We start from the raw sequence: 22952 nt of genomic DNA, 5'->3' as shown, positions 1-22952 counted from the left end.
CTATCTTTGTTGTTGTTGAAAAAAAACCTGTGGTGATAATAAAATATAGATAGATTAGATAGATAGATAGAGAGAGAGAGAGAGAGAGAGAGAGAGAGAGAGAGAGAGAGAGAGAGAGATACATATTGATGGTTACCAGGAGAGTGAATAGGAAGAACACACATAGGGCTTTTAGAACAATGAAGCTATTCTGATACTACAATGGTGGATACGTGTTATCATGTGTTTGTTAATCTCACAGAATATGTTAAAGAGAAATACCCTGTCTCAGTTAAAGTTTCTGTTGCTATGGTGAAACACCACAACCAAGACAACTTGGGAAGGAAGGGGTTTATTTCAGCTTACACTTCCAGGTGACAGTCATTATTGAGGAAAGTCAGGACAAGAACTCAAACAGGGCTGGAGCCTGGAGGCAGGAGCTGCTACAGAGGCTACAGAGGAGAGCTGCTTTCTGGCTTGCTCCCCACGACTGGCTCCATCTGCTTTCTTGCAGAACCCAGGACTACCAGCCCAAAGCGAGCACCACCCCTGATAGACTGGGCCCTCCCCATCAACCACCAATTAAGAAAATGTTCTGCCGTCTTGACTACAGCTGGATCTTCTGGAGGCATTCTCTTAACTGAGGCTCTCTCCTCTTAGATGACTTTAGCTTGTGTCAAGTTGACATTAAACTCTCCAGCCCCCTAATGCAAAGGATGGACTCAGAGTGCTGATGTGTCAGTGGAGGTCTCTCTGAAACCAAAGGTAAAGCTCCAGTACCAGACAACCGTAACAGGGCCATTGCTGATGTGGTGCTGTGGGAGTGCGAAGGGGTGGGGGTGGGGATGGGAACTCCATACACTGTGAACTTAAACTGCTCCACAAATCTAAAATTTATTCGTTTAAAATAATTTACTGAGCTACAGATAAATCTAGAAACATCTAGATTTATTTCTGTACTTCTCTATCCTGAACGTCTAAGTTTTATTTAAAGAGGCCTGGCAAGACTTCCAGTGGAGGGATTGGGACACATTTAACCTACAATCTGTCCTGCCTACAAGATGTGTTGGGGTAAAGGTGGCACAGAAACTGGGGGAGTGGTCAACCAGTGACTGGTCCAGCTTGAGACTGATGCCACAAGAGGGAGCCCACCCCTGACACTGCCTGGAGGGCCAGGAACCAGCTAGAAGCTGAATAGTCCAGAGTCCTAGGATAGCAGTAATCACGACGGGCAAACAAACAAAGTCAATGAAATGATTTCTAACGATATTCTGCTATACTCATAGACAGGAGCCTAGCATAATCTTCATCAGAGAGGTTTCATCCAGTAACTGATGCAGAGAACCACAGCCAAACATTAGGCAGAGTTTGGGGAATTCCGCAGAAGAGATGGAAGAAAAAAGGTCTGTAGGAGCCAGAGGGGTTAAAGGACACCACAAGGAAAACCATAGAATCAACTAACCTGGGTTCATAGAGGCTTACAGAGGCTGAACTGACGATCAGGGAGCCTGTATGGGACAGCTGTGTAGCTTGTCCTCTTGAGGGACTCCTAACAGTGGGAGTGGGGACTGTCTCTGACTCTTTTGCCTGGTTTTAGGACCCTTTTCCTCCTACTGGGTTGCCTCACTCAGCTTTAATATGAGGGAGGTGCCTAGTCTGACTGCAACTCGATACGCCATATTTGGTTGATATCCCTGGGAGTCTTGTCCTTTTCTGAAGGGAAATGGAGAAGGAGCAGAGGGCAGGGAGATTGGGGGGGGCCTGGGAGGAGAGGAGAGAGAGGAAACTGCAGATGAGAAGTAAGATATGAGAGATGAATAAATTTTAAAAAAGAAAAAGGAAAGAAAAGTCCCTGGGAATTCTGAGCATCTATTTATGGCAAGCATTTGAGGTTGCCTGGGTTACTGGGCATCTCCCTATTGTGCTTTTGCCCTGACCCCTTAGTTTATGTTCCAATGATTGCATTCTCTTTTCTACAAGCTCACTTTGGCTCTTCTGATGAGTTAAGGGTCTATTTAACTCTCAAAAGTAGTTTGTTGTTTCTACACTGGCCTAGAATCCATGGTATATTTATTTTTCATCTTAGGAGGCCCTAAGACTATACAGGTAGCACAGTTTGGGATCCCGAGCATGTATAGAGAGAAGAATATAAAAGGATATGATTCTGTGTGCTGGAAGGCAAATTTGTCCCACATAGAGCTCAGAAAGGGACACATAAATCCGTCTACAGCATCCCAGCCAGTATGTAGGCTCTTCCCATCATACCTTCTTCAAAAGCATAGTGACCCAGCTTTTCTCAGAGGTCCCAGCTTCAGCATCCTGCCACACAAAGACCTAAGATCCACCTTCCTCTATGTGAACTGAAAACCAAAATCTCATATCTCATATTATCAAGAAATTCTAACTTCTGTGAGCTTACTGTACCATTATCTCTGCCTTTCTGTTCCCTTTGATGACACCTGGAATTTCCCCCTCTAATGTCTATGCATTTAAAGGGATATTTGTTCTGGTTCTATTTTGTTATTTCATATGATAATGCATAAAAATTATGAATGACATTAGTAGATAATATCCTATGAAAACTGCCAGTGAACCGATATTGGTATGTGATAAATAAGCACTGTATGTTATGGTTGCTGAATATTATAGCATTCATTTGAGTTTATCCATAAGGTATGGCTACTGAACACTTTTTCCATGCTATTGTGAGAACAGGTGCAAAAATCAAGAATAAAATCTGTTGATGAAAAAAACAAACAAAATACAAGACTGTTCATAGATATGGTCTATTTAGCATCTCTGGGTATTTTCTAGCATATTGGATTACTGTGGCAGTAGAAATGGGCCACTGGTCCCATTATAGGCGTCATTCCTTTTGTCCTTCCAACCCCAAAGGAAACCATACTCCCATTTCACAAAGGAGTCAGCTAAGACTCAAAGAAGTTAAGCAATTTTCTCAAGGTCACACATCTCATGCTGTCTGACCTTGAAGGTCACTTTCTTTTATCTCTTATTACCTCTCTGAAGAGCCAGCCTGCTTCCTCTACTACATCAAAAAAAAAAAAAAGAGCCTAGATCTTGTGAAAAGTTTATACTATGGATCCCTCTGAGTATCCTCCTTCCAGAGCATTCTGAAAGATCAGTACTTCTGGCAAGCTTCCATTATTAATTATAAGGGTGACTGGTGAGCCAAAGGATTATGGAGGCTGAACGGCTGAACGTGGCTTGACATCACCTTTGGGGGAGCCATCAAGAGTCCTTGAATAATCTTGGGTCTGAGCCATTCTGAAAGGGAGCAAAGCAGACCTTCACTCCCCAGGAAGCCAGGCTTATTTATCCAAGGGTGGGTCAGCAGAAGGTCCCAAGGACGGGCTCTGCCTGAAGTCTGCAGGAGAATGTGAAGACAGGAGAGGTTAATGTTCATGCTGAGGCTTCGTGAAACCAGCCACAGTGAGTTAGAAACTGGCCCAAGGCCAAATACAAAATACAGCCATAATTGGAGCCTTCCCAAGTAGAAAAAGGTTATTAGTGGAATCACATTAATCACAATGATTAATGCTGAGACCCAAGCTTTTTATTATGTAAAAGACCCAACGAAAGAGGTATATTGACAGGAGGGTAGGGTTCCAGTTTTGCAAAATATAGTGAACCAAGGATAGTAAATATTTAGGATGCACTTTGAAAATCCAAACCCTGATATCACAGATCACACTCAAGCTGTTCATACAAAGATGTTTGCCAGAAAGTACAGGTGCTCACAGGTGCCCATCAGAAGGCAGCTCATAGTCCCTGAGTACTATAAGGGCAGCCAGGCCAAAATACAGGCTGTGAGCTGGAAAGGGGAGAATGAGCTAAGAACAGGGACCTTGCTGTTCATGATTCTCTTGGTGTCTATAGTCTACCAAGGGCAGTGCCCAAGAAGGGTTATCTGGGAACTCCAAAGCCCTTAAAAGTCTCCTACTCCATTTCCTATTTAAGAGGCTGGACACTGAAAGTTTGACCATGTTCCAATGAGTATACGGCAACACGAACTGGACTTGGTCTTGGTTTTTTTTGGGGGGTGGGGCAGGGACACAAGGATGGGAGGGTGGGTGAACCTGAGGGAATGAGAAGCAAGTGTGATTAGGGTATGTTGTATGAAATTTCCAAATAAGAGCAATGGGGGCACACACTTTTAATCTCAGCACTTGGAAGGCAGAGGCAGGCAGATCTCTGTGAGTTCGAGGCCAGCCTCATCTACAGAATAATTTCCAGGACAGTCAAAGCTACACAGAGAAACCATGCCTCAAAAGAAAAAAAAAATGGGGAGAGAATGATGGTGTGGGAAGTCCTTCTGTATATGTGTTGCTTTTATTGGTTAATGAATAAAGAAGCTGCCTTAGCCTATGATAGGGCACAGTAGAGCTAGGTATGGTGGTGGTGGTGTGGGGGGGGGGGGGAACAATACTAAACTGAATGTGGGGAGAAAGAAGGCGGAGTCACGGGACATCATGTAGCCGCCACCCAGGACAGATGAGCCGGAACCTTGCCCGTAAGACACAGCCACATGACAATACGCAGATGAATAGAAATGGGTTAGTTTAGGATATAAGAGTTAGCTAGAAATACACTTAAGCTATTGGCCAAACAGTACTGCAAATAATATAGTTTCTGTGTGATTATTTCAGGAATCTGGGCAGCCAGGGAAAGCACAAGCAGCCTCTCTTACTGCAGAACAAAATTCCCAAATAATTATAAAAATATTATATTGTAGGGAAGAAACAGAAAAAAATTATCCCCCACCCCATTATGGCAGAGAGACACTGCTCACAGAAGAAGTTGGGAAACTATTATCACACTGTTGAACCACAGTGAAAAGGCATAGACCAGAGCCTCATCCCTGAAGCCAGCCTGGATGAGGAGTGAGACGTGAAGGAGATGCAGCAGAGTGCAGATAGAGGAAGTGAGAAACCAGGAGATGCAGCAGAGTGCAGATAGAGGAAGTGAGAAACCAGGAGATGCAGCAGAGTGCAGATAGAGGAAGTGAGAAACCAGGAGATGCAGCAGAGTGCAGATAGAGGAAGTGAGAAACCAGGAGATGCAGCAGAGTGCAGATAGAGGAAGTGAGAAACCAGGAGATGCTCACTCAGGAGGCTCCGGTGGCCTGACCACCGCCATAGACTGAAGCTAAACCCGTGGGTGAAGAATGGCCAACCATGTCCTTGCTTATTCCTCTCCACCCCCTGAAGAGCTGAAGAACTGTGGCCAGATGTGGAGTTATCCAGAGTTTCTAGAAGCCAAAAGAAGTGAAAACAAATGGGGAAAATATGAATTTTAGGGAAAACAGCTTGTTCCAAAAGAAAATAAAGCAATACACTCTCGGTCCAGGAATGAAAAACACTAAAGTGTGTGCCAAAAACAGCAAACTGAGTTTTTATACAGTTATATACTGCTAGAATTATATCAAGAGGGTGCAAGAGATTTAGAATTCTCATCTCCTTGTAATAAGTCCTGTGTAAAAATGATCAATGCAGAGAGAGCGTGGTGGCCATATTTCTTAGAAACCCGAAGTAAATACAAAGAGAAAACAATCAGAAATAGAGTGTTTCTGGGGAGATGGAGGAGGCCAATGAAGCAAGGGCAGACTGGGCATTTTTAAGTCAGTCTTCCAGCACTGCTGGACTTTTTTTAAAAGTATATAAACGTACCTCTTTCACAAATGTAAAAATACTCTTTAAAAGTCAGGCTTCTTCATAGACTCTTTTTCTACCATCAAGTAATTTTTAATTATAATAATAATAAATCTGTGTTAGATGACGGGAGCCTGAGGTATCAATGAGAGGTGAAAGTCATTATCGCCACCGCAAAGCCAATGCTGAAGACAAAATAAACCCAGCAGCCTGAACAGGGAGCAAGTGGCTATTTTTCCTAATTTCTGGTGCCCAGGACAGTTTGAATACCCTGCCCCAGTTTAAAATACTCGAGAGTACAGTTGTTTGCCCTATAGGAATCAGAACTGGAGTGTGCCAGTCTTCCCTGCGGCCAGGAGCACGAGGCATAGTGCTAACCCATGCCAGCTGATGACGGCCAATCAGAGGCAGCAAAGACTTCTTCCTTCTGCAGACCAGGGCAGCAACCGCACTGTTAGCCACACTGCGCATGGGCAGCAGGGAAGGAAAGCCTGCAAGCCAAAAGGCTGGGCTCTGTCTCTGATTGTGTTGCCCGAGGCCTATCCCAGCTTCTGTGTGTCTTTCTTTATACAAGCTACAATCCTTTCATAAATTGCTTTTCTGCTTAAGTCAGCAAGGATACGTGTTGTTTACAATGAGAATTGTTGACAGATATGAAAAGGGCAGCATTTCCCAGAAAGAGGATTTAGAGGAGAAACAAATAATTTGGGAATGTCAAAATCCAGAGGAAATATCTTTGCTTCAGCCTGATTGGAAGGAAGGGAAAGATTTCATGAGTAGGATAAATGAGGGACGAGACGAATGAACTCTTGAAGGTGCCATAAATAGCCTTCCTGACTCTGCCTGGGAGGAGACTCTGTCAATAAACGGTTCATGAGGATCTGAGGTCAATCACCAGGACCTCTGTGAAAACAAAGCAGGGCAATCCCAGCAGTGAGAGACAGAGACAGGCGGGTCCCTGGGGTTCACAAGCTAGCCACCCCAGTCAAAACTGCAAGCCAGACCAGTGAGAGACCCTGGGAAGCCAGGACGATGGGCACTTCTGGCCTCCACATATACACGTGCACACATGCCTCCACATGAACATATGTATACACGCACACACGCTCCCACACACACATACACACATGCACACGTGCTAGTGAGTCTTTCTGAACTCACTGAGATAGCTTTTAGAATAGATAAGATGTATAACTTTTACAAGATAAGGGCAGAATCCCAGAAAGTGAGTTTTATTATTATTGTTGTGAACCTAGGTCCCCCCACACACAAACTAGTGTATTAAGAAGTACAGACAAAACCTGGAAGGAAATGTATGCACCACAGTTATGGGCATGGCTTTCCTGGGCACAAGTCGTCCAAGGGCTCCACATTGCACTGCCAAGCCCCTCCCCACGAGCCTACCCTCAATACTCCTTATGTCCTAACCACTGTCGTCATAGCTTCTCAAACCTGGCACACTTCCACTACTCCCGCTGCCCCCGTACTAGCAGGGGCCTCTCTCTAGGACATCTTCTCTCAGAAATCCATATGCCACGCCACTCCTCTTTATCCAGGGCTTAGATGAGGTCCGCCTTAATCACCCTATTTGAATTCTACTCCTAAGCACTCCCCTGGTCCCTGTACTCTGCCTTATGGTTCTCCAGAGTATCCAAAGCCATCTAGCTCGCTACACAACTTGTGTATTAACTGTCTCCTTCAGGTAGACTGAGGGTTTTAAGTCTCAAATGAGGAGCTTTGTGCTTTTTTCGCTTCTGTGTCAACAAATGTTCCAGCAAAATAAAGTCTTTTCAGCATCCCCATAGTTCTACAAACCACTCAGTTCCTTCTGCAGTATCCATTGGCCTGAGGACAGCGCAGCTGACCTTTCAATTGAGCCAAAGTCTGAAGGGTAGTCATTGCAGCAGGCACTGTGGGCCTCTGATTTAAAAAGAAGTGTGAGCTGCCAGGGCAGTGCTCTGAGGAGAATCCAGATGAGAGACTACATCACCCATTCCACACTGTGTTGCCTTGAGGAGAGTCGACTTCATTGGAAACCACAAAGCACGAGGGGTTTGTTCCTCTAAACAGGAGGGCACTTGACTGGGCTTCCGGAGGTGTTGAGTGAGTGTTATGGTAAGGTGGGCCCATCAGTGGAAGCAGAAACAAAAATAAAGAACTGTTGCCCTAGTCTGTAACAAAATGCCACGGGGAGGGTGGGTTATCAGTGGCAGCTAACACTCAGAAAAAAAGGAACCTTCTAGGTTTTGGCGTCTAAGCAAGCAGGGAGAGGCCAGGACCAGGCCATCGCTGGAGGTCTTCACCCAGACACAGGCCAGAGAGAAAAGCAAGCTAAGGAGGCAGAGCCGAGATAAGGCAGAGCCCCTGGGGTCCCATTGTTAAAGGGACAAGTACCACTAAGGGTTCGGAGTCTCTCTGGACTCTGGGGGAGTCTCTGAAGCAGCAGCTAGCATCGTCATCGCTAAAATGACTGAGGGCCTGAGCCTATCTGGTCCACAGCAAGGCACCAGCCTGTGAAGCAGGGTGAGCTCAAGGCCGTGAGGGGTGTGTGCTAGAGTTGACAGGCAAGGCTTTTTTTTCTGAAAGAAAATAAAAGTTGAAAATTGATTTGGGGTCAACAAAATATTTTTTCATATTCACACGATAATGTGTTGATTTGTAGAGAAGCTTCTTATGCTACAAACGTGCGCTGCAGCACAACTTTAAACATCTGAGGATTCGAACTTCTTGAAGCGAGTCAAGCAAGTGCACACATAGGAAGGACAGCTGTGCCCTGCCTGATGCTGAAAGTCATATAGAACAGGTGCACTGTCCAGAAAGAAGGAGGGTGAAATCACACAAAGCAGAACTGCAAGGGGAAGGAGAACCTCTTGTTTGAGCTTTTGAGGACCAATTCTTGGCTCTAATGTGCTACCTGCATAAAATACCTGAAGAGATAGATAGATAGATAGATAGATAGATAGATAGATAGATGATAGATAGATAGATAGATGATAGATAGATAGATAGATAGATAGATAGATAGATAGATAGATAGATAGGATAGATAGATAATAGATAATGATAGAAGATACATAGATAGATAGATGATAGATAGATAAATAGATAGATAATAGGTAATAGATAATGATAGAAGATACATAGATAGATAGATAGATAGATAGATAGATAGATAGATAGATAGATAGATAGATAGATATGATAGATAGATAGATAGATAGATAGATAGATAGATAGATAGATAGATAGATAGATATAGATAGATAGATGATAATAGGCAGACAAATGAGATAGATGACAAAGACGAATAAGATGATAGAGATATAGATAGATAATAGACACATAGAGGTAGACAATGACAAATGAGGTAGATGATAGATACTACTGTTGAATGGAAATTATTTGTGCATATTTATGAGATGTGATATGATATTTTGATTTATGTATACATTGCATAATGATTAAATCAGTATTACAATTCCATACCCCTTCATCACCTACTTGGGTGGTTGTTGTTGATGTTCTACTATCTTAGAAATTTTGAATATCAATACATTATCTTAACAGTCATCACCATGCTATCAATGGACCACTGAAATATATTCTAACAGAAACTGAGTTTCTTTGGACCAATATTTTTTAATGTGAAACTTAGCGAAGACAACAAAATAATTTGCTAAGAATGCCTAAGCTCTTTCCTCTATGTGGGACTATAAAGTGGACTATTCTGTCAACACAGAAAACAACAAAGAACATGTAGGGGACTCATTTCCTACACAGTGCACGAAACCAGTGGAAGTTGTCAAACAAATCTTCCCAAATCTTTCTGTTTGTATTGGTTTGGGCAAATGCTGTTTCTTACCTACTTTTTGCTTCTGCTGCCACTTGATATTTGATTTTTAAGTACAGAAGATTTGTCATCTATGAGGCCTTTCAGATTTCACAGTCAGTTCTGAGCATGACTAAATGATACAATTTTTCAGTTCCTTGGAAAACAAATCTCATCCAATTTTCCACAGCACCTGTAGCCTAAGTCATCACCTTGACTAGTGGATAAACTTCCCCAAAATCCTCAAATTTGCATTTCAACGTGATTCCATCACTTGCTGTCCTGTGTGTTGTTACTTTTGCAAAATGACTGCAGCTGTGTTTCTGTACGCAAGGTGACTCTCAGACGCTTCAGGTGACAATAACAAACATGAAAGACCAGCAAACACATCTGGGGGAGTCATGGTTCTGCCTAAGACATCTGGGGAGTCAAGGTTCCAGCTAAGGGGGCTCAGTGCTGACTACAGTCAGAGGGAATGTCAAAGCTAGCCACATCTATATTCTAGGAGACTGCACCATGTATTCAATATCAAAACAATAAAGGTAATTTGTAAGACTGTTTCAGGACATTTTATAGCCCTTGTGAAATAAAAACTGCTCATTAAGTGAACAATAAGTCATTTTTGTAAGAGTCTCTTACATTTTTCAGTTACACTGATGGGGAAAGGCATTATTTTTCATGGTAGAAATTCCCATTGCTCTAGAGACATCCCGGGACTCAGAAAGGCATTACTCAACTGTCTATCCTGTTAGGTCTTTATCCACTGGCCACTGGCAGCAATTTTCTTTCCCCAGCCATGTCTATGAGGTTATGGCTCTTTCTCTCTCTCTCCAACCCAAGGGCTTTGCGTTCGCATCTCCCTGTCCATGGTCAACCTCCACATACACAGGCAGCACATGTGGCAGTCCTGAGTGGGCAGAGTCTCTGCAAGCAGCTCCCTTCTGTGTCTGTGTGATGGCAACATTGAAAGACTAGAAAGTATCCAAGACTAACCAGTGAGTACAACTGTTGTGTTTATTTACTGGCTAGTCATTTTTTTCTTTTTCTAGTAGGTCCTTCAAAAATAAACAGCATGACTTTTCATCATCTTGAGAAACACACCTCTCTGTAACCTGAGCCACAGTCGTTTGGCTATATACACATGCAATATTCCTGCAGAGGGTGAAATCTTTAAGGTTGGTGGACCTAACCAAGGTGTGACCCTCCACACAGCACCACCCATCTCCTGCCACAGTCTTCCCTCCTCCTTGTCATCATGGGCTTGGGGGAAGCTGCTTGGCCCTTGATGCAAAGGGAGCTTAGCTCATTTGGCTCCTGAGTAGTTTTATACACTTACCCTTCCTTTATATAACAAACCCACTTTCATTAACAATAAAAATGATGCCAGAGAATTGCAGATAAGAACCCATTTCTTCTACTGAATTTCATGTATGTTAAATCATGCCAATAAAATATAAAATAATGATAGCATAAGAGCACTAAATAAATAAAATACCACAAAAGAGTAGGAAATAATAGATTGAAACTTTTAAGTTGCCTTTATGTCCCTCCCAAATCTATATTATCTCAGGACTGGGTAATCCTTGTAGATTCCTGGGAAATTCCCTTGGGTCAGGTAGAAACCAAAATGCACCCCCTTTCCAATAGTCTCTTTCAGTACTCTGTGCCCCTCAACCTGGTCACTCACATTCCCATTTCATCACCCCTTCATGATAAAAGTCTTGGAGAGATCAGGGATACAAGGGAAATACCTAAACATAATAAAAGCAATGTACAGCTGGCAAATTAGCAACACCAAATTAAATGGAGAGAAACTCAAGGAAATTCCACTAAAATTAGGAACCAGACAAGGCTGTCCACTCTCTTCATACCTATTCAATATTGTACTTGATGTTCTAGCAGGAGCAATAAGACAACTAAAGGAAACCAAGAGGATACAAACTGGAAAGGAAGAGGTCAGAGTCTCATTATTCACAGATGATATGACAGTACACATACGCGACCCCAAAAGCACCACCAGGGAGCTCAGACAGCTGTAATCACCTTAGTCAAGTGGCCCTGTGACAATGAAAAACAAACAAAAAAATCACAAGGAGCTAAAGATAATTTTAAAACATGGTGTCCCTGAGAACCAGTAACAGTAACAAGTAAGCCATTTACAGCTGAGGTGTCTGATGTTTGTCTCATAGTATGAAATGCCCACCATGGAAATGAGAAGGCAGAAGCCAATTTGTGGAAAGTACAGTCAGAAACTCCAGCAGATGCTCCAATGTGGGTCTCCATCTGTATCGCCATCCATCATCAGATGAAGGATCTATGGTGATAAGCAAAATCTTCATCAGTATGGTTATAGGCCAAGGCCGGTTCAGGCACCTTCTCCTCTGTCTAGAGAACAGTCTGGGGATCTCTCCTTGGACCTGGGATCCCTTTTATAATCAAGTCTCCTGTAAACCCTAAAATGACTCCCTTAGTTGAGATATATTCTTCCCTGATCTCATATCCATCCTTCCTCCCTCCCCCCATCCCAATCCACCTAGCTTTCCCTATTCCTCCCCTACTCCCTTCTCTCTAACCCTCTTCCCTTCCAACAACCCTCCCACCCCCCCATGCACCCGAGGTTACCTGGGACTCTTGTCTATTTCCAATCTCCAGGCAGATAGCTACATGATTTTCAACAGGTTCACCTTCTTATTTAGCTTCTCTAGGATCACGAATAATAGGCTCAAAGACCTTTAATTATGGTTAGAATCCACATATGAGTGAATACATACCATATTCCTCTTTTTGGGAAGATTTTGCTTATCACCATAGATCCTTCATCTGACGATGGATGGCGATACAGATGGAGACCCACATTGGAGCACCGGACTGAGCCCCACCATGGTCCAAATGAGGGACAGAAAAAGGAAGAACATGAAAAAAACTCAGGACCGCGAGGGGTGCGATCACCCACTGATACAAGGGGACTGATCTAATGAGAGTTCACCAAGGTCAGTTGGACTGGGACTGAACGAGCATGTAATCCAACCAGATTTTCTGAATGTGGCCGAATCTCTGAATGTGGCTGGTCCGGAGCCTTTCTGAAAAGCCACTGACAATGACACTGGGACTTGTTTCCTCTGCATATGCTGGATTTTTGGGATCCGGTCTGTTCGGATACTCACCTTCAGGGACCTGGAAGGAGTGGGGAGGAGCTTGAACTTCCCACAGGGCTGGAAGCCCTGACTGCTCTTAGGGATGAAGAGGGAGGAGGAGGGGGAGGGGGGAGTGGGAGGGTGTTGGGAGGAGGGGCGGAAATGAAAACTTTCATAATTTAATAAACTTTAAAAAAAAAAAAAAGAAACTCCAGCAGAGCTCTTTGCTGCCCCAGCGGACTTCAGTGTTGAGCACTGATGTAATGATGCTCCTTCTGTTCCCCATCTCGATTTGGCTCCTCCAGTCATCTCTGCTGGGTGTCGTGAGCACCAGATTTGATGACGCTTTGCCACCTATCCATGGCTTCTCTCTTGTTACTTGTTCCTCTACTTTTGCTTGATATATACTTAATAAACTCATTCGTTCAAAGCCAGACGTAATGCTAGGGCCTTCTCTGGACAGTACGGAACGGCTTGTGTGCTGAACGACCTCAGCCGGCAGTGCTCTCTGGAAATGGCGGAAACTTTCGGAGGTGGGATGAAGATGAAGAACCCCTCCCACTTCTCTCCACGGCCAACATGATATGGAAAATCTCCCTCACCACACTCTCACTGCTTGATAGTCTGCCTTAGTCCATGAAGCCAGGTAATCACAAACTGTACACCCGAAATTGTGAATTAAAGTAATTCTGCCCACTCTCAACGTGTTCTCCCAGGCATTTGGTCACCACAACAAAGAAAAGTCGGATGGACACAGAGCAATTTCTAAAATTGTATCTGTCTGAGTGGCGCTCCCTCGATAGAAATTCATCTAGCCGCTCACCCAAAATGCGTGCCTCTTTTAAATGCGGATTTTTCTCTCTCAATAATTTAAAAGCGCGGGTGGTCAGGTGGAGGTCTGGAACAAGGAAAGATTGAGGATAATTAGTCATAGCGCTACAGGCTCCTCCGTACCCTGGCCCGGGATGGCTTTGCTGCACACAGCCTCTCTTCCTACCTCTCAGCCTACTGACAGGAGAACAAATAAACTACTTATACTGAAGAGGTTAGCAACGTTTCAAGTGGGTCCCAAGATGGCCCTTTTCAACACCTTCCCTGTGACCTATAATTAACTGTTGTCATTGTCCGACGGCCCTAATTTCAGAGCACGGTAAATAAACCAGAAATTCTTAGTGAGTCCCTCAGCCCCAGTACACAATTGACTACAGTACCAAATGCCCAGGATCCATCAGAATCCTTGGTGCTGGTCCAGACATAGGATTATTTTCTAAAGTTCCTCCTAGAATTCCCATAGGTAGCTGAGATTGAGGCCCACTCCACTTGCAAGTGAGCACAGGGGCACACTATAGCCTAATCCTGATCTGACTGCAGGGGGCGGGGCAGAGAGATAGAGTTCCTATTCTCAGAGATCAGTGTGTGACCAAGGGCAACGGCTGGTCTTCCTTTTGTTTTGTGACAATGCTTACAAAAGAGCACATCAGAGCACATCAAGCTACTTAGGGCTCAGGTCAGTTTTATCTCCAACACTAGGACTTTAATTGAGCCCAGTCCCTGAAGTCCATCAACAGGCAGTCCGGAGAAGGAACCTATAATCAAGACTTGCTATTGGACTCAATCTTCAGACCCAATTCAATCAAAAAATTTTTCCCACAAGCTTTATAAGAGCTCCGCGCCTTCATTCTTCGGCAGCTCTGAAATAGCCTGTGAGCGACACCTGAGTCCCAAACTCTGGACACTTCCTATTAAGTCTGACGCTTGGACTGCTAGCTACAAAGCAGGAAGGGTTTAAAAGGCAGGCAGGACCTCCTTGGCTATACACATGTGCAACTCTGAGACAGGAGTGCCGTGAAGTTAAAACACTTGCCAAATTGGCCTCAGCCCCAGCTTTCCCTGGACACGGTCCTTTAAATTCTAACAGCAGATTTAACATCCCTGCCCTGGATTTATGTTGGACTAGCAGCCAGCCAAGATTTCCTTTGTTGACCAATGACTGCTGGTCTCCTTGCATTTCCCATCTCAACTCTAGCGGTCACTCAAACCACCCTCTTGACTAAGGACCAAAACTACCTTGCATCTGCAAGTTCCCTTTCTCCTGATAGTCAAGGCCGCTCACTGAGCCCACCTCTGCTCACTAGCTGAGAATTGGCTGTGAATGAATGTAAAAGCAGGCACCTTAAACTCTTGAGTATTTGTGGTCTTTTGCTTATGCATCCATTTCCCGCCCCCAGCGAGGCTCCCTGAACTCCAACACTGGCAGAAATAAGTTTAAATTGTTCGAGATAGTTCAGCATTCTGCATTAAGTACTGTATTTCTAAACCACCGCCAATGAGTCTACTCACCGTGGCTGTGTCATCATCTCCAACCACTGTCTTACTGGATCCTGACTTTACTGCTCGTGCCCAGGACCCAAGTTCCTAAATTCTAGTACATACCATAAAGAGTTCTGATGTGTGGAAATCCCTAATTCTTTAGCTACAAAGAGATATTGTATTATCCTATTACTACACCTTCTTCCCAAAAGATGAACATTAATTACACAAATAGTAAACAATAGCATTCTTAGCCCTAGCGTGGCAAGTAGTTCTTATCTCCAGTAATTCTAAGCAATTAGCAGGGACTGTCTAGAGAGCCATGTGGAGAAGATTTCCAAGACCGGGTATGAACCTAGTTAGAAATCTTGGAGGCTGCAGAGATGGCTCACTCATTAGGAGTACATGCTACACAGGTATGAGGATCTGAATTCAGATCCCAGCACCTACATAACAAGCTGAGTGATTGGTTTCAAATGTGTCTATAACCCAAGTGCTATCAATGGGCAGAAATGGGAGGATTGCTGGGGCTGGCTGGCTTCCAGCCTACCTGGTAAACATGAATTTCAGGTTCAGGAAATGATCCTGCTTCAAAAAAGCAAGATAGAGAGAGAGTAACAGAGGAAGAAGCCCAATGCCCTCCTCTGGTCTCCACATTCCTAGGCACATACACTCTCTGTGGTGGCTTGAGGAAGAATGACCCCATAGGCTCAAAGATTTGAATGCTTGGTCACCAGGGAGTGGCACTGTTAGGAGGTGTGGCCTTGTTGGAGGAAATGTGACACTGAGGGTGGACTTTGGGGTTTCAAATGTTCAAGCCAAGTCCAGTGTCTCTCTGTGTGTGTCCCTTCCTGCCGCCAGCAAATCTGGATGTAGAACTCTCAGCTCCTTCTCCAGCACTATGTCTGCCTGTTGCCACCATGCTTCCTGCCATGCTGATACTATGCTAAACCTGAGACTGTAAGCGAGTTCAACTTAAATGCTTTCCTGTATAAGAGCTGCTGTAGCCACAGTTTCTCTTCACAGCCATAGAACTTTGACTAAGACACCCATGTACACATAGGCACATAAACCACACACCCAAAAATTAGAACGTAAGTTTCTAAAAAAAGAAAGAAAGAAAAACAATATACCCTATCTTGATCTATTACAAATGTCTGCAGTGGACAGAGGGCACCAAGATGTATGCCAGTACACAGTGATTCTATTGAATATCTGCAACAAAACTGAGGCAAAAACCCAGGTTCCCTAACCCTGTCTTGCAATGATTTTACATGGAAAAAAGCACTGAGTTATTAGTAAGTTAAATGGCTGCCTTGGAGCTCATTGGCTACCTGCCAATGTAACCTGGTCAGTCATTAGAAGCACATACCAAATGATCATCAGAGAGAAACCAATCTAAAACCTAAGCTTGGATATGGTCATATACATGAATGGTAAAATGAGACCCAGTTTATAAGAATTCCATTCACCCTGAGCTGTTCAAACTATGAGTCCTGAGGAAATAAACTTATACCCAAGTTGCAAAGGATAAAAAAAAAAAAGAGGTAATACTTTATCTTTGGTTGTCTTTGTAAGAATTGAAAATGCTTCTCCTCGGTATGTATGTGTGTGTGTGTGTGTGTGTGTGTGTGTATGATTTATGCTTAAATATTCATTTGAAAATAAAGAGGAGAAATGTACTGTGCGATGTTGTGGAAGCAGCAATGTTGTTCAAGTCGGTAGACCACCCAGATACCCCATGAAAGAGACAAGCACCCATCTTCTGGGAGAAGAAACTCCCAAGTTACATGTGACAAATAACTTCATCAACTTGACATAGCCTAGACCCACCTGGGAAGAGAGTTTCAACAAGGACTGTAGACATTGGCTTGACTAGTACGCCTGTCTATGAGGGGAGGGTCTTGTACCTTCATTGCCCCAAGAATTCACCCTAAATGTGGGCAACACCAGTCCCTAGGCAAGGGTCCCTGAATAGTATAAGGGAAAGCTAGCTGAGACGGCAAGCCAGCAAGGAAGCAAGTATGCCTACGTGCATCTAGTTCTTTCTGTTTTGACTATGACAGGATGTGACTAGCTGCCTGGGTTCCCGTCTGGACTCTCCCTGGTGAGGGACTATAACCTGGCATTGTCATTTGAATACATACTTTCCCCATTCAGTGGCCTTTGTCAGGGTATTTGTCACAGCAACGAAAGTGAAATTCGAAAACTGCTCTTCTGATTATGACTGAAGGGATCGTGAGGTGTGAGGAAATACAGACTGAACCCGGGACCGTAGAGCTCGATAGCTGTGAGTAGCCAAGGAAGGAGCCCGAAAAAACAGGGAAGGAAGGGAGTCCGGCCCTGGGCTCAGTGGAGTACACTATGGTTGATCGCCATGCTCGGGAGAGTGGCAGTGGCTACAGGACCCTGGCCCGTGAGGCCAAGGTTGTTAGATGGGATGAATGGAAGTTCTTCATGCAGTGGTGACCAGAGATGACAGCTGCCTGTGGGTCTGCTCTCTGACTGTCTTCTTTCAATAATATGCTACGAGCTCTAATGATCTGCAGCTTGTGCTAGTTGACTCGAGCTTACAGGCCAGGATCTGGATAGCAGGCTCTTCACACTTGCTATAGTGAAGACCCAGACCATCTGCCTGCTGCTCATAAGTAACACCTTTGAATCGATGTATGGGCTGCAGTAGCAGCGTCCTGGAAGGGTGAGAGAATCCCAACAATAAGTGAACAGGAATCCTCCCTTCCATTATAGCAAAAGTGACCTTATGTCTCAAAAATTAACATTTTATAAGATCCAGGGTTCAACCAATATTATACTTAGTAACTACGGGCATTGAGACTGCATTGGGATCCCTGTGGATTTACGTTGAAAAGACTCACTGGTTATTTTTAGATATCATCTTACTATATACTGTCCTAGTCTGGTTTCTATTACTGTGCCAAAGACCATGAAGGAAAGGGTTATCTCATCTTATAATTTACAGTCCATCACCATGGGAAGCCAGGGAAGAAGCTTGAGGCAAGAACCTGGAGGCAGAACCAAAGCAAAACCCATGGAGGAACACTGCTTCGTGTTCATGAGCTTAGTGGCTCGTTCCTCGTGGCTTATTCAGTTCATCTTTTTATACAACCTAGAACCACCTTCCCAGGGGTGGCACTATTCACAGTAGGATAGGCCCTCCCATATCAATCAATGGTCAATAAAATGCCCCCACAGACTCGCAAACAGGCTGATCTGATAGAGGCATTTTCTCAGTTAAAGTTTCCTTTCTTGTGTCAAGTTGATATAAAACTAACCAGCCCATGGAGCACAGGCTGTTTTTAATCTCACTATACAGCTCTGGTTGGTCTTAAATTTGTGATACTCTTGTATCAGATTCCCAGGCATGACAACACATGCAACTTGATTCTATGTATATGATACATATGTGTGCAGGATATTGCATGTACATACAAGTGTGTGCACACGTGTAAAGGCCAGAAGAAGACACCGTGTATTCTACTCTATCACCCTCAGCCTTGTTTCCTTAAGATGGGGTATCATACGGAACCTCAAGCTGGGTGAGTGTCAGCAGCCCCAGCAAGCCTCCTATTTTCTCAATAGCTGGCGGGGATTTAAAGCACACAAATGTCCATGCTCAGCCTTTTACATGTGTGCTAGGATCCAAACTCAGTCTTGCATAGCCAGTGCTCTCACCCACTGAGCCATCACTCCAGTCCCTAATTTTTCATCTACTTTATTCAACTTAAAAAGAAAGACAAAGACAAGCATGATGTTAAATTACTATAATCCCAGCACTTGAGAAGTGGAGACAGGAGAATGGAGTTCAAGGTCAGTCTCAGTGACATAATGAGTTTAAGGTCATCCAGGATATATGAGACCTTGTCTCAAAAAAAGAAAATACAAAACAAGATGTGTGTGTGTGTGTGTGTGTGTGTGTGTGTGTATCAATGATTCTTGTGGGCTGGAAATGCATGTATACATGTATGGCAAACAGCTGCCGTTGGCAATTTTTTAACCACATAATTACAAACCCACAGAAGGATGGTGTGTAATGAAGTGACTGCTCCAACCTTAACTGGCTCCATGCTAATAGGAGTCACTGTCGACTTGCAAATTATAACCTGAAAAATGGAAACAGTGACGGGGACTCATGAAGCTTATCACCGAGAGTCAGAGAATGCCCACGAGAAGCCATCACAGGCAGATTTATTATGACATTAGATAACATGCAGATGGCATTAATTATACCCTCCTAGTTTTGCTGGATTGCAGCCCCAGACAAGGTGTCAGGCAGTACATCCCATCCACAATGACACATAGCCACTAACCAGTGACATCTTTGTCACAGGCATCTTGCAGCACTAGAAAGCCCCAGACCCCAAGGACAGAGACACTAAGTGTTCTGTCTTGCTTCAGTTTGGTGGGCAGCTAGGTGACCGAACGTAATTATGAGTGAGCGGGAACGCTTCCCCCTCCCTCAAAGAAACCAGCATCTCAAGATTGAAGGGGAAATAGAGGAAAACTTAAAGGCTAAAATAGAACCAGAAAGGAGTTTTAAGGGTTTTTGGGTGTTTGGGATTTTTTGTTTTTTGTTTTGGTTTGGTTTGGTTTCGTTTCGTTTGGTTTTGGTTTTTGGCTTTTTATTTTGCTAAGACAAGAAAATGCTAGAGAGAGAAATGAATTAGAAGGTGTGGGAGATGGGGTGGTCGTGTCTGCGTTTTCATCTTTGAATCATTAGCTGTCGTGCCCAGGAGCAAATAAAAGTTTCACAGCTTTGACGTTAGAGTTGATGTGACATCCCACCAAAAGGACCCAGACTCCCCACTCCCTTCCTGCACACAAGCAGAAGCAGACGGCTTCCATAGCAGCCTATCCTGGGTTGGACAGCACTGATGATTAACAAATCCATTTTCCTATTGAGCTGAGGTCTGTCTCCTCATGACTGACAGACGCTAGAGGAAACAGGGAATCTTACCCTCTCCTCCTAGTGACAGCCTGTAAAGTGTTTGATATGTCGCCATATCCACAAGTCACATTTCCTCAAGGCAGACTAGATCTGTCCCTGACCCACTGAAATCTCATTATCTAGCAATAGTTTTACATATGTATAAGATACTGTACAATAATGAGATATATATATATGTGCAGTGTGTCAAGATCAAACCAAGGCACAGCACTTTCAGTGTGAGCAGGAAGAGACCAGAGAAAAATGCTGAGAGTCTTCCTCTACCGCTCTCCACTTCGTTTTTTGAGACAAGGTATCTCTCTCAACCTGAAGCTCACTATTTGCAGCCAGGCAGCTCCTGAGTGGGATCCATTTGTCTCTACAACCAGTGGGGTCACAAACATATGAAGCCACGCTTGACTTTTTCCACGAGTGCTAGAAATTTGAACACTAAGTCATCTTGATTTAATAGTAAGCACTTCTACTCACTAAGTCATCTCCCAGCCCCAGACAGTTATCATTTCTACTTCATGTGTTTGAGTGTTTTGCCTACGTGCATGCCTATGCACCGTCTGAGTGCCTACTGCCTATGGAGGCCAGAAGAGGCCACAGATTCCCGGGCACTGGGATTACAGACAGTTGTGAGACACCGCGTGGATGCTGGGAATCAAGCCTGGGTCTTCTGGAAGGGCAGCCAGTGCTCTTATGCACTGAGCCACCTCTCTATCTACCATTTCTACATGATGGGGATCAATATACCCCACTTATATAGCTGTTTCGAAATGTGTCATAAATTGTCGTAGGCCATTATTTCCCTACTGTGCTACAGAATACCACAACTATTTGGGGGAATACATCAGAGTTCATCCTCTAGTGAATCTGTTATCTACCCTTCACTCCAGCTTCTGTCTTTCAGAATGTCCCCAGTGGCCACTATTCAAGTAAAAACATTTTTACATATTAGAATTTGTTTAGACAATTAGTGTATAAAATACATAAATGAATTGTCTTCACTAAGCTTACTATTGCTATGATGAAACACCATGACCAAAGCAACTTGGAGAGGAAAGTGTTTATTTGGTTTATGCTTCTACATCATAGTTCATCATCAGAGGAAGTCAGGACGGGAACTCAAGCATAGGAAGCGATCTAGAGCAGGAACCAATGTAGAAACCATGAAGGAATGCTGCTTACTTACTGGCTTGCTCTTCATGGCCTGCTCAGCCTGCTTCCTTATAGCACCCAAGGCCACCAGTCTAAGGATGACACCATGCATACTTGGCTGGTCCCTCCCTCATCAATCACTAATTAAGAAAATGCCCTAATTAAGACTTGCCTACAGCCTGATCTTATAGAGGCATTTTCTCAGCTGAGGCTCTCTCCTTTCTGAGGACTCCAACTTGTGACAAGTTGACATAAAACTAGCTATTACATGGATAAATATATCTGAACATGTTAGAAGTTTTACTTAACTCACCACCAAATGAGGGGACAAATCCGATGTTACCGCTGCTTCAAAGGACAAAATGAAAGAACAGATACATTTCCAAATAAAAAATATTGAACTAATGTGCAGACAGAACAAAGTTAGCTCTTTTGTAGTGGGAGAGGAGCCAAACCAACGTTCATGCAGACAGGACAAGATGCAGATCACTTTGCATTGCTTTCAGGTACTTAGATTTACAAGGTTTGCTTGCCCACACTGCCTTATAATGCCATGATCTGGTGACATAGGCAGAACCCTATTGCTGCTCAGCTGTGAAGGGTCAGAGTCCATAGTCAAAGGGGACTCATGAAGTCTGTGGGAGTCTGTGTTCTTGCCTCTCCACCGACTCCTGGCAACCTTTGCCCTCACAGCATCTGACTTGTGCCTTCGTTTTTATTTAAAAACTTTCTCCCTATGTGTGTCTGTGTCCAAATTTCCCACCTTCATGGAAACACCAGCCATGTTGAATTAAGGGCACTTCCTATGCCAATATAACCTCATCTCTAATTACATCTGCAATGATGCTGTTTCCAGACCAAGTCACATTCTAAGGGGGAAATAGTCAGAACTCTAACACAGAAATACAGGGGAAGCACAATTCAATTTGTAATCGCTAAAAAAAAAAAAACCCAGAGAATCTGAATAAAACCATCTGAAAGTGTATATTCTAAACAGTGCATAAAATTTTTCACTGAAGCACAAATGCCTTCTTTACGGAGCCTTGTAGAGAATGTCCATAAATTCCAAGAAGTATTATAAGAATATATGTGATAGCCCGGAACTTCGAGCTTGAAAGCGCTCTGCTAGAGTGTGCTTTCCCTCTGAGATTACAATTATTACTTGTAAGTCTTTTGGGGAGATGTGGATGCTTAAAGTCAGGCATTGTGAACACTGGGGCTGTTTTAAATACTCTACCCTTCACTTGTAGAGACAATCTATCAGCTTTTATTAAATTCCAGTTCTGAACTGGCCCGCTATGATCTGTCTCAGCTACCCGTTAGAATCAGACGAGGACGTTATTAGTCAGCTCAGTCTGTATAGTGAAGTACCCCGGAGTAGGTAGCTTGCATAACAAATATTTTCTCACCGGCTGCGCTGTTTCCTCTGAGGGCCTGTGTCTCTGTGGTTTGTGATGGCTGTCCTTGTTCAGTCTTTCCACATAATCTCTGCTTCATGTCTGTGTCCGAGCCACTTCTTTTGATGAAGTGTAAAAGGAATGGCGGGCTGTGTTCCCGCCTGGATCCCGGCTCCCCGGCTAGTTTATACCCGAAATAATTACACAGAAACTGTATTCATTTAAACACTGCTTGACCCATTATCTGTAGCCTCTTATTGGCTAACTCTTACATATTGATCTAATGCATTTCTAATAATCTGTGTAGCACCACAAGGTGGTGGCTTACCAGGAGGATTCTAACCTGCAGCTGTCTCGGAGAGGAGAGTCATGGCATCTGCCTGCCTCTGCTTTCTTTCTCCCACAATTCTGTTCTGTCTACTCTACCTACCTAATTTTCTGTCCTATCAAGCCAAGGCAGTTTCTTTATTAACCAATGAAAGTAACACAATAGACAGATAACCCTCCTCCATCAATGAAGACAAC

Source organism: Myodes glareolus, chromosome 9 (genome assembly GCF_982192425.1).
Source record: "Myodes glareolus chromosome 9, mMyoGla1.1, whole genome shotgun sequence".
Classification (NCBI taxonomy): domain Eukaryota; kingdom Metazoa; phylum Chordata; class Mammalia; order Rodentia; family Cricetidae; genus Myodes; species Myodes glareolus.
Note: the sequence above shows the minus strand (reverse complement) of the source record.